We start from the raw sequence: 16,656 nt of genomic DNA, 5'->3' as shown, positions 1-16,656 counted from the left end.
CGGGCTTTATAATCCAGCAGGGACCGGCCTGGTGCTGATTGGGCCCCTGTCGCCTGTGTCCACCCAATCAGATTTTAGAACAGGGTAATTCCTCCGGAGTCAGTCATATGTTTATTGCCTCGCTCCCTGTCATTTATCTGTTTTTATTATTTTTATTGTTTTGGCGTGTTCGTGGACCCTGCCTGGGCGGCTCTCTACACTACTCAATAACTAAGAATGGGTTTCAGATTTTATTGTTCTTGGTGACGTGTGTGGCAAGCCTTTTTACGAGTGCCTTTGAGGATGACAGTTTGAAAGCGGCATGCTGTAAAAATGTGGGCTTGTGACACAGTGTTTGCGCATCCCTAACTCATTCACAGGTTTGAAAGTCAATAGGCAAAATACTAAACAAAATACGTCTAACTAAGTACTCCATTACAATCGTAAATAAGCGTTAGAAACCATTTTCAGTTTCCAGGACCAAGAGATAGCTTTAATTTCTAACGAAAAGATTGAAAAAAACAAGCGCTCTCTTCAAGTAGTCAAGTCAAGTCAAAGATCTTTATTCGGATGTAGATACATCCATAACAGTACATAAAATCACATCATCATCCACAACACAAAATATCACAATCAGAAAAGACACATAATAAAAACACGTAATTCATTATAATGTATGGTAAAAGATAAAAAAGTTTACGTGAAAAATCCAACGGTAATTTTAAGGCACACAATGATATATACAGGGATTAAAAAGCACTGCAGGAATGTCAGTAATATATACAAAAGAGCAAAGCAGCTATTTGTGCAAATAGGCAAAGTGCAAACTAGACAGTAATGAAGCATAATCTATTTGTGTCATATTGAATAATACTCCAGAACGACATCATTTCTAAAGGAGCAATACTCTGACAATCACTGCAATACTGCCAGTGATACCTACAAGAACAGGGAGTTATCTGTGCAAATAAGCAAAAGTGCAAACTAGGCAATAATGAACAAAAACTTTTCATGCCATATTCAAAGATACTCTAGAGCGAACAGCATTTCCAAGAAAACAACTGACTCTGAAAATCACCTCATCTGTACCTAGCTTCAATAAGTCTTCAAAAGCTAGGTTAAAATCCAACTGGGCTGTTTTGCAGAGGTATGGCATTAAGAGGTGTTTGGTATATTTTTCATAGAAGCCGCAGAAGAACAGGAAATGTAGAAGGCCTTGTTTCCCACCATGATTACATGGACAGTTTAAGTTTTCTAAGTTTTTGTTAAAACCCAGTGGAAAACACAATACATTTTTGATGCTCCCGTCCCGAAACCGGAACAACAGGCTCCTGTTCCATTTGCTCATCTTTCTACACAGGTAGCTCTGCTGTAAATCATAAGGCCTCTCGCTGGGTACCACGATGGCTATGTACCTTAAGCTAGCGGGTCTTACGAATTCTTTCTTCTCTCTTTCGGTCTTAAAGAGGTTATAAAGTGCATTTTTTACCAAGGTCTTGTGTGTGCGGCCTATTATGTGGGGAGATGTAAATAAATGGCCCTGCTCCACACTCACTAAGATTTTTTCCACTGCCCCCAGCCACGGTATATAACTGGCCCGTTCACTTTTCAGACAATCCTTAATGATGTCTCGTGTCAATGACGCAGATGGATTCGTCCATATTTTCAGCCAGAACAGAGCGGGTCTAGATTTTATAAAATCCTCCGTATACTTGAGGCTAAGTTCTCGATGACACACAAAGGTTGGTGCAGAAATAACCCCCCCCCCAGGATCTTTCTACAGAACCTATTCTCCATAGTTTGTATGTTGGTACAATTCGTATAACCCCACACCTCGGCGCCATAGGTGCCTGTAGGTAAGCATTGAGTCTTATAAATTTGCAACAGGGATGTAATAGCCTCAGCGTGTAGGGGTTGTCGAAGTGAAATTACAGAGTTAATGGCCTTGCCCAGTTTGTTTCTCCCCAGGGCAACATGGGGTTGCCATGAGCCAGAGTCAGTGAACAGCAGGCCTAGGTATGGAAAAGTGCTTGTGCATTTTAAAACATTATTCCCTATCAAAATTTGATTGATCTTATGTTTTTTTGGGCCACTGCACATTATAAATGATTTGTTAAAATTCGTGCAGAGGCCAAGATCTGCCATGTACGAGACAAACCCAGAAATTAAAATATGCAGGGCATTCGGTGTGCGGGCCATAAGGACCGCATCATCTGCGTAAAGAAGGGTAGGAAATGATTTGCCATTGATTTGCGGGACATCAGTTGTTAATTTACACACAGAGCTGCTTAGTTCATTTATATACAAGATAAAAAGCAAGGGAGCCAGAACACAGCCCTGTCTGACCCCCCTGCCAATAAAAATATCATTAGAAACTTCGCCAGAGGTGTTGAAATGGACTCGCGCTCTCAAATCACTGTGCAAATGGGCCAAAAAATAAACTAGGGATTCATCTAGCCCATAACTAAGCAAAACTGACCATAAACGGGAACGATTAACAAAATCAAATGCAGAACTTAAATCCATAAAACCTAAATAAAGGGGGGATTTTTTTGCAATGGTATATTTTGCCATTAATAGATTTAAGTTTAGGCATTGCTCCACAGTGCCAACGTGGCTTCTAAAGCCAAGCTGGCATGGGTGTAAAATTAAGTTATCTTCTGCCCAAACTCTAATCCTGTTAAAAAGGACCCTGCCTCAGATTTTCAACGTATTGTCTATTAAAGATATTGGACGATAAAAGGCAGGGTCAGATCTATTTCCTTTTTTAAAAATAGGCACAATAGTGCTGTTAGACCAAGTTACCGGAAGGGAAGTGTGTGATAAGTTATTAAAAACATTACACAGTAATGGTGCCCAGAAATCAGGTTCCAATTTAATTTGGTCAATAGACAGACCATCGGGGCCAGGGGCTTTGTTCCCAGCACTTTCTAAAATGGCATCTTCAACCTCCGTTAAAGAAATATTCAATATAATAGACGGGGGGTGGTAAGCATAGAGTCAGCGGGGGTCTCATAGATTTTCGAGAAGTGATCTACCCACACATCTCCTGTGATATTACAATTTATGGGGGTAATGTCTGTTCCGAGTGATCTTTGTCTCTTAACTTCAGACCAGAACCCAGAGACATCTCTCAGGGTAGCAAAACACACAAGGGAGTCCCAGTGATCTTTTACTAGCTCCTCAGATCTTATTTTAAGAGTGTGCTTATAACTGGCTCTTAGTCTCCTCACAGCTGACTGATCTCGTGGGACCGCTGTGAGGGCAGCCCTAAGTTCCTGATTGGCTTTAGAACATGAAGAATCAAACCACCTTGGTAATGTGTGGTTAGTTGTTCTAGCGGGTTTAGAGATCTCTTCTTTTATGGCCTTACAGAGATCCGTAAAGGCCTCGATAATCACATGTTCAGGGCTGTCAGTAGATAAACAAACTGACACTAGTTGGGGGTGTTTTTGAATGGTGCGAATTAAAACACCCTTATTATCCACCCCCCGCCAAACCACCCTGAGTTTGTCTGTGGATACCCCTAAATTTTGGGCTCCTATTTCCCTCTTATTCCTCTGTCTCTTGATGGATTTAAAACTAATTGAAATCGGATAATGATCACTATAGGGGACATTCCAAACCTCTGCCTTAAAAAGAAGTGCTTCTAGAGGGGAGGATATGAATACATAATCAATTGTTGTTGAACATCCTCGACCTACATAAGTTGCCACTGGTTCTTCAGTCCTGGTAGTATTCGCCAGCTCCATGGCATTAACTAAGTCACGCGTGGCTATATGATCGAGCAATTCAGCCCCTCTTTTACAGCTGGGGGTTCTTGAATGAATATGGGCATTAAAGTCCCCCCTATGCAAATACCATCAAAAACACCATATTTATGACCGGCGGTGATTTCATCAATAAAATTAAACAGTTTTATGAAATTTGCGTTGGGATGGGTTATAAAATCATTGTTATAAAAATTGATTAGACATAACTTTATCTTACAAATATATGTCAGTGCCTGAAAGTTCGTGTCATTAACAGGTAAAGTTTCAATTCTGACTCCTGCCATGATCTTAGTCCAAATAGATAATCCTCCACTTGGACGTCCCATAGACGGAGTGGGTACTACCTGATTAAAACAGCTGTATCCTTCCAGGAGTAATGGACTTATACACCAGGTCTCCTGGAACATCAGAACATCAAAGTCAATGACCCACTCTGTCCATTCCTTGATTTGTGTTTTAGCTTTGAGGCCAGCAATGTTCCAGCTCAAAATAGACAGATCATTTGAAAACAAGGAAGAGGTGGTGGCCTTGGGAGCTGTTAAGCTTGTGACAGGAGATGGAAATGCATCTAAATCATTACGTTCCCTAGGGTCATTGGGGCCACCAGATGGTTCGGCTATGCGGTCTGCTATAGATGGCTGGTCATTAGATGTTATTTGCAGGACAGTAGATGGTGATAGTCACTCAAAGCTATTCAATTCAGATAAGGCACTGAACCTATTAAATAGGGGGAGAAGTGGGGAGGCCTGGTTGAAGGATCTCTGAGGGGGCCTGTAAAAGTGGGCCAGGGGAAATGAAGCTATAAGAGTTGATGGGCCAGGATGATTATTGATGTTAAGGATGTATTTGGCTGTGCCAGGGTGCCGGAAATTAATTACAATGCAGTCGCCGTTGATGTTTTTAAATAAGGGACCAACCCAGCTTACTCGGCGTACTGACATAATTTCGTTTGAAATATCATGGCCTACCCCTTTGTGTTTGCATAGCCAATCTATACATTTGTTATTTGACTGGACCCACGACTCGCCTTGGCCTTCTTTGAGTGATGGAACGCCTGCTAGGACCAGGACATATGGGCAAGCATCCGTTGGTAAATGCAGGGCGGGACCCAGAGATCTTGGGGCCCTTACTGTCGCAGTAGGTCCCTTATCAGGTTCGGTAGCTTTAGTAATCAACGCACCTGATTTAGGGACTGCTGGTCCAGATACGCCCTTTTGCTTGCTGCTGGCTGTGTTCGAAGTGCTGGTGGACCCAGCCGCCACGGCCGGAGTGTGCTGTGGTTTCGTGGCGGTTAGGGTTTTGCCAGCAGTAGTACTCCCAGTTGCAGAAATAGGTGCAGGTGTACTGTCACTGGGGGTCTTTGTCCCTTTGCCCATATTGGTCTTACAAGCAGACTCTATTTCCTTGAGTAGGCGATCGCCCCTCATCAGATCTAAGCTAATCAACCCCTTCCTTTTTATGTCATCCTTTTTTACAAGATTTTCCAATCTGTCCAGTCGTTTAAAAATAGTATTAAATTGCTTGATCATTTGACTTTCTAACTGTTTAAAAATAGTATCTACAATAGTCTCAATAAGATTCCCATTAGACTTTAGTTGGCTGGTGCTATCAAATAGTAAGTCAGTCTGTGTGCAAGCAGAAGTATAGCCATCAATTGCAGGACTTTCTGGGGGAACAGCAAGAACCACTATGTCTTGTGGTGTGGAATCATTCGGGGCGACCCCATCCCCTGTTGGGTCTTTATATCCTTTATTCCACATGCTTTGTGGTGTTGGTTGGCTCTTCTGACGCGGAGGTAGCTTCCTCTTATTAACTGTTAGTTTAGGTGCACCTCTTTTCCTTTTCTCGCCACCGGGTTTATTTTTTTGGGTTGGTGAAGCAGTGGCAGTATCCGCGACTATATCTGATGGAGCATCTATTATAATGGTGGGGCAACTACCCTCTGGCATGGGGTCCGAAAGGTTGGTGGGTAGAGATGTTTTTACTACTACAACCGCAGGTGAGAGCGGCAAGGCAGGGCTGGTGTTTGCCAATGCTGGCTCAGTTTGCGTGCTGACGGGACCCATTGACATTCTCCTCTCAGTGTCAGCAATTTCATTGGATACCATGCTGAAAGCGTTTTCTAACATGCTTTCCAGAGATGGTTGGAGGGATGAGGATCTGTCAGGTGCTTGTGGCACATTATTGGTGTTACGCTTCACCATGATTTACGATAAATGGTGTGTCTCACCTGATGTTGACGACTTAGGGGGATGGCCCAGCCCAGCCTCCTCAGGCCTCTGAGGGCCACAGAGGGCCTGCCCTTTGCCCGGGCTTCGCTCGGCGTCCCGCTGGCGTCCCGTGAGGCGGGGCCGACGCTGCACTTATGCGCCTCCTGGCGCGTTCAGGTGCCGGTCAAGGCGCTGAGGCTTCCGGGGGTTGGAGTCCCCTGGCCCGCTCTCCGCTCGGCTACCGTGCTCCAAGATGGAAAAGGAGCGGGGCAGCGGGAGGCAGGCGAGCAGGCGGGCTGGCTGCGGGAAGCAGGCTGATGTCCGAGGAAATGCTGGTGTTGGCTGCCCTTTCTCCCTACGCCTGTGGGTTCCTTTGACTGCGAGTCCCCCCACTCTGCCGGGCCGACGCTGCACTTATGCGCCTCCTGGTGCGTTCAGGTGCCGGTCAAGGCGCTGGGGCTTCTGGGGGTTGGAGTCCCCTGGCCCGCTCTCCGCTCGGCTACCGTGCTCCAAGATGGAAAAGGAGCAGGGCAGCGAGAGGCAGGCGAGCAGGCGGGCTGGCTGCAGGAAGCAGGCTGATGTCCGAGGAAATGCTGGTGTTGGCTGCCCTTTCTCCCCACGCCTGTGGGTTCCTTTGACTGCGAGTCCCCCCGCTCTGCCGGGCCGATGCTGCACTTATGCGCCTCCTGGTGCGTTCAGGTGCCGGTCAAGGCGCTGGGGCTTCTGAGGGTTGGAGTCCCCTGGCCCGCTCTCCGCTCGGCTACCGTGCTCCAAGATGGAAAAGGAGCGGGGCAGCGGGAGGCAGGCGAGCAGGCGGGCTGGCTGCGGGAAGCAGGCTGATGTCCGAGGAAATGCTGGTGTTGGCTGCCCTTTCTCCCCACGCCTGTGGGTTCCTTTGACTGCGAGTCCCTTCAAGTCATTTATAAAGCTTTCATAAATTCTGCCTGGATGCAAAAAGTATTTCTATTAATGTTTCTATTATTTTTTCAAATTCTTTTGCTCTCCTATTCACAATTTCGCTACTATAAAAAAATAGCATGTTGCATACTTCATAGGAGAAACAAATTTAGTGTTGCTGACTTACACACACCGAAATGAACGGCTTTGGTAAAATAAATGGTTGAGACACACTTTCAGGTTCCATATTGTCTTTAAATAGCACTCATGTAGAAAAATGTGAAGCAGATGCATTATCCCTGCTCTTTGCGCATGCTTTTTGTGTGGTGCAATGCAGTGCAATAAGGTGCATAGCTTTGTAGTGCTAAATTTTGGAGTGAGACACCCCCCAAAAAATGCTTTCTTGACGTGGTAGTTGAGTCTGAGGACACTGAGTCAGTTTACTGTCAGTGTTGTGTTTTTCTGGTTGTCCTGATTTCACTAAGAGGTTTGGATTAGTTCATTTTTTGAAACAAGAATTTAAATATATATATAGTGTCTGGTTTACCAAACAAGTATTGTCAATGCCAACAAGTCTGGCTTTAAATGAATGGTGTATGGTAATGTGAAGCATTGCAAGTATATAACATGGGAATGAACAGTTGTTAGATTTGGCATCTTTGGCGAGGGTTCCCCTGACTTTTTGACTCTACCTCCTGTATTTTTGATGCTGTGCTTGTTTTCGTTTTTGCTGGCTTAGATGCTTTCGGCACGTTGCCACTGCTGATCAGTATCAAAGTGCACGTGCTCCCTGTGTAAACTGTTGTTACACTTAGTTCTCCCTGATTGCAATATTTGATTTACTGGTAAGTCCCTATTAAAGTGCACTGAAGTGTGCCAGGGCCTGTAAATTAAATGCTAATGGCTGATTCATGCTACGCGGCCGAAATAATGATAGAAGGAGGTTGAGACACGTCCATGGGAAATTGAGTAAGAAACTGTACGAGTTCCCGAGTTTCATTGCAATAGGCGAAGGAGAAAAACACACGCCATAAGGAAACAACGAGGAACAAGAACAAAGGAGTTTCGATTCGAGTCTGGCATAAATTAAAAAAGAATCATTGCTTATTTTGAACTGGACACAGCGGTCTAGAAACCCCAGTTAAATAACGCTCTACCACATTGGCAGATACACCGAAATGTGGATAAGTAGGATGCCCTGATGAGAGCACACTAAGGCAGAAGTGTGTCTCAAAACGCGTCGGCACAGCGAGAATACCGCTGAGTTGTGTTAGGCACAGCGAGAATACCGCTGAGGCACAGAGAGAATACCGCCGAGTTGGATTGATATGAGATTATTGTCTAAGCAGACTTGCAGTGCAATTGATTAGCCTTGCGAAAAACATTCTTATTGTCCAAATTTACACAGACTGGCAGTGCAATTGATTGGCCGTGCGAAAAATGTTCTTTTGGCCCACATTGTATTATTGACTGTAATTGTGAACATTGTGTGTAAAAAGTTGGGAATTTATTTGTCTCATTGAATTGTGTTAAATGTATGAAGCAGTGTATGTATTTCTAAATGTTTGTAGGTACATTTTGGGTGTAAATCTGTGGAGAACAGTTGCCCCCTTTTACCATATATGAATGAATTTGAAAAAATGTGGGTAAAATAAATGACCCAACCACCAACAGAAAATAGTGTGGTTTCTCTTCTTAAAATGAATAGAATCTAAGTGACACAGGAACCTAGGTTATTATTGTTGTTACTAATGGGCCTGCAGCACTGATTGTGCCACCCACATCAGTAGCTCTAAAAAGGTAATTCAGACCTGTCACTGCAATGTCTGTGCGCAGTTTTGAACTGTCATGTCGACTTGGCAAGTGCACCTACTTGCCAGGCCCTAACCTACCCTTTTCTTACATGTAAGGCACCTCTATGGTAGGCCCAAGGTACCCCCTGGGCAGAGTGCAGTGTATGTGAAAGGTAGGCCATGTACTGGTGTGTGTGACATGTCCTGATATTGAAATACTGCCAATTTAGTTTTTCACTATTGAAAGGCTATCTTGCACATAGGCTAGAATGGAAAATGCTTCGTAATATCTTTCACGCATAACTTCCCATTAGGACAAGATAGTGAAATAAAGTTCAGCCTCTGAACTCAGAATTTAATGACACATCTTTTAGTAAAGAAGGTTTTTAAATTGTGTGTTTGAAAAGGCCACTTTCAGAAAGTAAGTATTTTCTTGTCCAACCATTTTGTGTGCCTCTGCCTGTTTGTGTATTGGCTCTCTGGTTTTGAAGTGACAGGGGCTGGGGATGTGCATTCACTTTAGACAGCCACTGGGGCGTTGAGGTGTGCCTGGAACATCCAGGATGATTCAGAGCTGGGCTGAATAGACCCTGGCTGAATTTAGAGTAGTGAGAGGAGATTTCTTTGCACCTGAATAGGGCCCGTCTCCCTTGCACAATGCTGTCTCCACCCTCTGTGGTCATACTACACCCATGAGGAAAGAACTGGTTTGGACTGGGCTCGGAGGCCCTTGCACAAAGAGAACAAATATATTTTGGGGTATAAGTATTAGACCTAAAACCCCAGAACTTTAGACTACTTCTGGAATCAAGAGGAACCTCTGCTAAGGAGAAAAATTGAAGAGCTGTGAGAAGGAGTGCTGCCCTTTTGCTGTGTGCTATGTGGGGTTTGCCTGTAGTTGCTGTTTCTCCCAAAGGAGAGGACAAAGACTGGAGCTTTGCTTTGAACCTGCTTTGTGATCTCCAAGGACCTGTGTGTGCTGGCCTCCTGTTCTGAAGTCTATGGGCCACAAAGACTTCACCCCCATCTCCCCTGAACTCTACTGGCTGTTCTGAACCTGCCAGGAGGTGCCTGTTCCAGTTCTGGGCCACTTGAGGTTTTGCTTGCTGCTGGGAACTGGAAGAAGCCTGAAGAACTATGAAACTTGACGCATCGCTCTACTTGCGGCTGTTTTTCCGAGGCAGTCCTGCTGTGCGAGAAGAATCTCCATGCATCTCAGCACTGCTGCTAAAACTGACACAAGGCCTGTCGTCGCTGCAAGAACTAAGGCATTGATGGATTGCGGCTGAAGAAACTGATGCCGATGCATCCTTGATTTCCACGCATCGTACCTGTGCTGCAAGTTTTCCTGATGCATCACTTGTGGACCAGAACCATCTCAAAATTGATGCATCTCTTCCCCCTTCAGACGGGATTAGTCGCATCACTTCTCCTGTGTGCAACAGAACTGTCACATCGCCTCCCCATGGTCTCAGGAACTGACGCATCTTTGTTTTCTGAAGCTTCCCAACTCTGCGGCTATTGGGCCTTGTTGCAACTACAGGTACTTTCAGAGAAATTACGCATCCATACCTGTCTATGGACCAAGTTGTTTGAAACCTTTTCAAATTCATATTCTTAATACTTGTATATTGGATTTTTGTTGTTTTGGTCTTGTTGAGTTTAGATAAAGATACTTTATTTTTCTAAACTGTTGTGGTGTCCATTTGTGGTGTTATCACTGTATTACTGTGTGTTTTGAGTAAAAATAATTTACACATTGCCTTTGGGATAGGGCTGTCTGCTCATGCCAAGCTACCCAAGGGGTGAGCAGGGGTTATCTAAAGTGTATATCCCTGTTAGAGCTAGGGTAGCATGGTGCAGAGCGGGCGGGCCAAACTCCAGAGGACATGTGCAAAGCATTCACGCAGTACACACAGGCGACACACAAGGCACACCACAAAAAGAGACCACACCAGATTAGGTGAGAAGAATAACTTTTGTATTGTGTCAAACATACAATAGTAATCACAATAATCGCTATACTGCGCCAACTGGCACCAAGGCAATATTTACAGGGGGATTATTTACACGGCAGGGCCAATCGCGCTGCTGCCAGACCATTGCGAAGGACAAAGAAAAAGAGAAAAAAGTAAGTCCATCAGTCTCAATCCTGTAATGAAAACATCAGGGCATGAAAGCGGTCGCTAGGCATATAACGAAAACATTACCTCAGCATAAGACATTAACATGGGGCATGAGAGCAGGCCTAACATTATGCATGAGCAACATGAACAACCCCTGAGGCAGGAAAGCTGTAAGAGGAAAACATTAGATTTGGCATAGAAATGCAGTAGGCTTAAATCATGAAGCCATAAACATGAATGATATTGAGGCCCAGGAGCACCAGGTTTAACCTAAACCTTCCTAGTAGGTCACGCAGTAGCATAGGCCACCATACGGGTGGGCAACATCACTCTAGGCACCATTAGGGGCATCAGACACATGGTGAATGGCATCAGGCCTGGTTACCCGCATAAATCACCTCATGTAGTACATGGGGCGTCAATGTCAGACCTGCACCCAGTTCCTTTTAGACAACCTTAGGTGAGGTTTCCCAGGAGCATAAACATCTCCTACCTACTCCTGTCAGCATTTGTACATTTTGCCTGTACCTAGTTAGTAGTAGGCATACACTTCAGGCATAGAACCAGGGGCACAAGGTATAAAACACAATCTTAGGTATAACATTGAGCAAGACATTAGGCACAAGTCCCAACAGGGAAAATAACCTCATTAGCATAAACACATTTAACATGGGGGCTTACTGCGTCAGCCTAAATCACATTGGTAGGGGGACATAAACCATTGGCATGAACATCATCGCAGTCAGCTTGCAACAACGCCTACAGTCCTGGCCCCCTACGCTGCAGATGAGGTTCTGGCGCACTGCACAGTCACAAAGGGGCCTCTAAACTCACGAAGGCCCAAACACCGTGAAGCTGCCACTGTCAGACAGGGCGAGCTGGGTACTCAGCACCGGAGGCGGGTACCGACAATGTGCCCCGACTCACCCCCAACCACCATGCCACTTCCAGGCTCCTCTCTTTACTCAGAATGTGCCCCCACTATTTGTGTGGCCTTGTCCATAGGGCGGCCCCATGGGGACTCCAAACAACTATGGTGGAACATTGCAGCTGCCCACTGCTGGTCGGGGCAGCTGGAGGGAACAAGATTATTACCTCCTCGAGGGCTGGGGCCACGGGGGGAAGGCACCGATCCCGTGCCTTGACCAACCCCCCCTGGGCCCGGCACGCAGCCCCACTCACCCGGCTCCTCGTGCGTGGCTCCTATCTCTCCCTGCCCGGGCCGTCTCCAGTACTTCAAGGCGGAGGGGGCAGGCACCGACAATGTGCCTCGAGGCCCCCCTTCATACTTTTCCAGGCAACTCCGGGCACTGCGGGGCGCTCCCTTCCCCACGGCAGCCCTGCCAACTTCCCACAGCTTCTCCTGCACCGGCGGAGGTGGGGTAGGCGCTCGCCCTCCGTTCTGGCCTCAGCTCATGCAGCACTAGGGGTCTCCCAGGGCCCACAGCGGTGATCCTTGGCGATTCCCCTTCTTCTCGGACCTCTCCTAGCACACGGGGAGCCCCGCCAACTTCATGGTCACTCCTCTTCTCTTCCAGGCCGCCGTAGGCAATGCGGCGGCCCTAGTCCAGGCCTTGGGTCAATGGGGTAATTGCCGGGCTAGTTCCAGTGGCGGCGAAGTGCGTGCTAGGCTCCCGCCTAATTTTGATACGTGCCAAGGGCCGCCATTACGTGGGGGGGGCACCCGCTGTGAAAAATAGACTACCCAGGGGGCACACATGCGGGGTAGGCCCCCGCTAGCAGTGACAACGTGGTGTAGGCTACCGCGGAAATTTGAATAGTGTGAAGGGCGCGATCACGCGGGGTAGGCACCCGTGGCGCTTTCAAATAAAACAGTTCTTCTCGGCCACACCGCTCTTAGGGGACAGCGCTGTAGGAGCACAGCACAGGGAGGGGGCATAGTTCTCTTAATACAGCGCTTAGGCCTCAGCTCCTCTTCCCCTGGCACATCCAATGCAGCACTCAATCAGCACTTCCCGGCACAGCATCGCAGGTTGGGGTGGGAGCACTCCTCTTTACTGGCACTTTGAGTATGGCACTCCCCATGGTGCTAGGGCAGGAGACAGTCACTGGAGTATAGCGCCCACCAACTATAGCGCTCATGAAGCGCTAGGTCCACCAGCAGACTCAGGACCAACAGGTCGCGCTCCTCACCTCCTTCTGAGCACAGTCAAAGGTGCTCCTTGGCAGTCAGGTAAAGCGCACTTCTTCTCCAGGCGCTTGCCAGCAGTCAGGGCCCAGGGGTAGCGCTCACAAGTCATTAGGCAGGAGAGCAGCAAGCACTACTGGGCCAGGTCAGCAGTCAGTGGGCACTCATAACGACAGGGCGGTAGGTCCTAGAAACCATCCTCCTCTGTAACGTGGCACTCCTCCTGTACAGCAGCCTGAACTCCAGCATCGGGATCTCACTGGCCCTGTGGTCAGTGGAGGGCAGAAGGTCCCCTCTCTCTCAGGTCCACGCTCTGACTGAGGACATGGTGGCCCAGTCCCCTTATTTATACGCCCCTCACCCCACCTAGCAGACAGTTCCAGAAGCTTCTAGAAGTGTCTGGGGAACTGGTTTTAACTGTCTCAGGGGGATGAGTAGAGCTCCTTGGGTGCCAGGATGCCCTCGAAAAGCTAGGGGTGCTGGGAAACAACAACTAGACTGCTAACTCACCACAGTCAGGTGGCACCACACACAGCCATGGCATCCATTTTAAAAGTGACATTTCACCAGGGTGCATTCTTATGATGGGGGAATTATAGGTGCGTACACCATTGCATTACATTCAACATGGCATCTCACACCACATATGACCTATATATTTCTCTACCATGGGGGAGACATCCTCAAACCGGGGGTCGAAAAGCAAAAAAGTTTGGGAAAAGGGCCAAGTCCAACAATCCCCCCTTACCCTGACTAGAATCAAGGGTCCCTATTTGGACAAAGGTACCTACCTTTGCCAACTAGAGACCCCCATGTCTAACATTGGTGTTCAGTGGTAAGGATTTGAACTTGTATTTGTACTTGACCCACAATCATTGGTGTACATCACTAGCAACCACATTCTGTGTTTTATTTTTGGTTCTATTTTTGATCTGACCCTTGAGTTATCGATGTATCATGTCTCTAAATGGTAAATCAGCTAGTGAGCCTGCAGAATTGGACTTTGACATTGAAATGTTAATTAGTTACAAAGTAGAGCAACTCAAGCAATTCTGCAAGAGCTTTGGATATCCCACAAAGAGCAACTCTAGGAAACAGGAGCTACAGAAGGCCTTAGGGTCCTGGAGGGAGGCCAGACAAGCTGAAGAGACAGGGGATGCAGATGTGAATGGGGGTGCGCCAGATAATGGTTTCAGATCCCAGGATTTGCCTGTTGGGAGAGCAGCCTCTAGGTCTGGCAGCAATCATTCTTCCAGAAATTGGGCGCCAGAGGAAATGGAGGAAAGGCGCGGGGCCAGAGATAATGATTTGGAGGTCTTGAGGCTCTAGACCAAGGCAGAGGAGAGCAATAATACTTGTGCTTTGGAGGAAAAGAAATTGATCTGGTCCAATAAGTTTAGCATGAGAGAACTGGTCACTAAAGCTAAACAGGTGGAGTCCAGTACACATTCAAATGGGCAAGGTTTACATTCCCAAGGACCTTGTACAGAATTTCCAGAAGGAGAGGATATTTATGCATGGTGTGCATCTTATGAGACATTTTCTGCAAATGAATGAGGACTGTGAGAAGAATTGGGGGGCGGGCCTGTGCAGACACTTTGAGGCCAGTGGGAGGAACACCTGGCACCTTTGGAGGAAGCGGGTGCTCTGACCTATCCCAATTTGAAGGAGGCATTATGGCCTCAGGTATGGGCTCACACCTGAGCAGCTCAGGGACATGTTTAGGTACTTCAAGAAACTTGAGTTCAATACTTAGGTTGAGTGTGTGAACATTTATTGCAGAGCACTGAATGGTTGGATAAACGGCAGCAAGGTAACTGATTACCAAGGATTGTACATTCTGATTGGTTAGGAGCACTTGAGTAGTCTTTGTGTTCCAGATCTGCACCAACATCTGATGGATATTAAGCTCCAGGAAGCTTGTTCAGTAGGCAGACTACTGGACCAGTACCAGGGTCCATAAGGGGTATGTGGGAAACCCAGCCAAATGTGGGCAGGGTCCCCAGCAGAAGAGTGGGGTGGCAAGGGTAACCAAAATGAGTTCTCTAAAGGTCCCAAAAATAGTTCCCCGGGTAAATAATCCCAGCCCCCCAGTTCTAATAAGCCATCACCCCCGAAGGTATGCCAGACAACATGGGGTCCACGTAAGTGTTATGCATGTGGTTAGGAGGGTTACATGCAGAATGATCACTAGTTCCCCAAGGTACCACCAGCACCCACTAGTGCACCATCACTGGGGTTAGTTAGTGTAGTGGTGGAGTAGGAGCTGGTTCCTAGTGATTGTGGGGAGCCAGTTGTGATGAGCTGTATCTCATTAGGAGATAGAGAGATGGTCCTGGAACCCTGCCTGCTGGATAACACTAAAAAGGACCCAAAGTGGGTGACCATCAATGGGAGGAGGGTGGAGACTCTGAGAGACACAGGAGCCAGTGTGACATCTACCACTTGTCAATGGGTGTCTGAAGAGCAGGTCATCCCCAATGTACTTCACCCTGTAGTTGCTGCAGACAACTCTGAGCACCCGTGTAAGGTGGCACAGGTTCCCTTTGAGTGGGGGGGGGAGTCTCATGTTCCTTGAAGGTCGTTGTAAGTCTATCCATGCCTGTTGACTGGCTGCTTGGCAATGATCTGGAGAGCACGCCTTGGAGGGAGGTGGGGCGCCAGGCTCATTTAACAATGTTGGGACTGCCTGAGTGGGCCTGTGTTACCACTCGGTCAATGACAATCAGTAAGGGTGATTAAGTGGACTTGGAGCATGAAAGAGTGACCCAGGTACCTTCCAGAAAGAGGAAGGGCAGGGGGCAGGGGGCATGGGAAACCAGCCCTCAAAGTGCCCACAGTCCTGGAGGAGGCAGAACCTGAGGGGAATGCCCTGGAACCTACAGGGCAACAAGTGGCCAAACTAGGCACCCTGCTTGAGCTGACCCATTGGCAGCAGGAAGGAGGTCCCTCCCGGGAGAAGTTCTGCAAGGTGCAGATGGAATGCCCTACTCTTGTTCGTCTGCATCAGCAGGCTGCAGACCAGGTAGCAGGTGGTCCATTTGGATCCCATTTATTTTATTGGGAGAATGGTCTCCTTTACAGTGACCCTACGGTTGCCGAACCCAGGGCAGCCTGTATGCTGGTGGTACCTGAGTGCTACAGGACCTTCTTACTGGGTCTGGCTCACAATGTGCCTTTTGCAGGACATTTGGGGTGCGACAAGACCTATCACAGGCTTGTCACCTACTTTTACTGGCTCCAAATGCAGAGACATGTTGGCACACATTGTAGGTCTCGTCAGATTGGCCAGGCAAGTGGCAAGACTGGAGGGAAGTTTAAGGCTCCCCTCTCACCCTTTCCTGTGGTGAGCACCCCTTTCAAGCGGGTGGGCATCGACATTGTGGGGCACTGGAACCCAAGACAGCCTTAGGCAACAAGTTTATCTTGGTCTTGGTGGACCATGCCACCCGGTACCTGGAACCTGTCCCTCTCAGGACAATCATGGTCCCAGTGGTGAGCCGTGCATTGATGGTGATCTTTTCTTGAGTAGGGTTCTCCAGAGAGGTGATCTCTGACCGTGATACAAACTTCATTTCCAGGTATAAATGAGTCACTGTGGGAGGAGTGCGATTTATTGTACACATTTACCACTCCTTACTATCCCCATCCCCAAGGGAATGGGTTGGTTGAGAGATTCAACCAAACCCTGAAAGGCATGATAAAGGGTCTTGCAGAACCCATGAGATG

The sequence above is a fragment of the Lissotriton helveticus genome, chromosome 5_1, assembly GCF_964261635.1.
Source record: "Lissotriton helveticus chromosome 5_1, aLisHel1.1, whole genome shotgun sequence".
In the NCBI taxonomy this organism is placed as follows: Eukaryota; Metazoa; Chordata; class Amphibia; order Caudata; family Salamandridae; genus Lissotriton; species Lissotriton helveticus.
Note: the sequence above shows the minus strand (reverse complement) of the source record.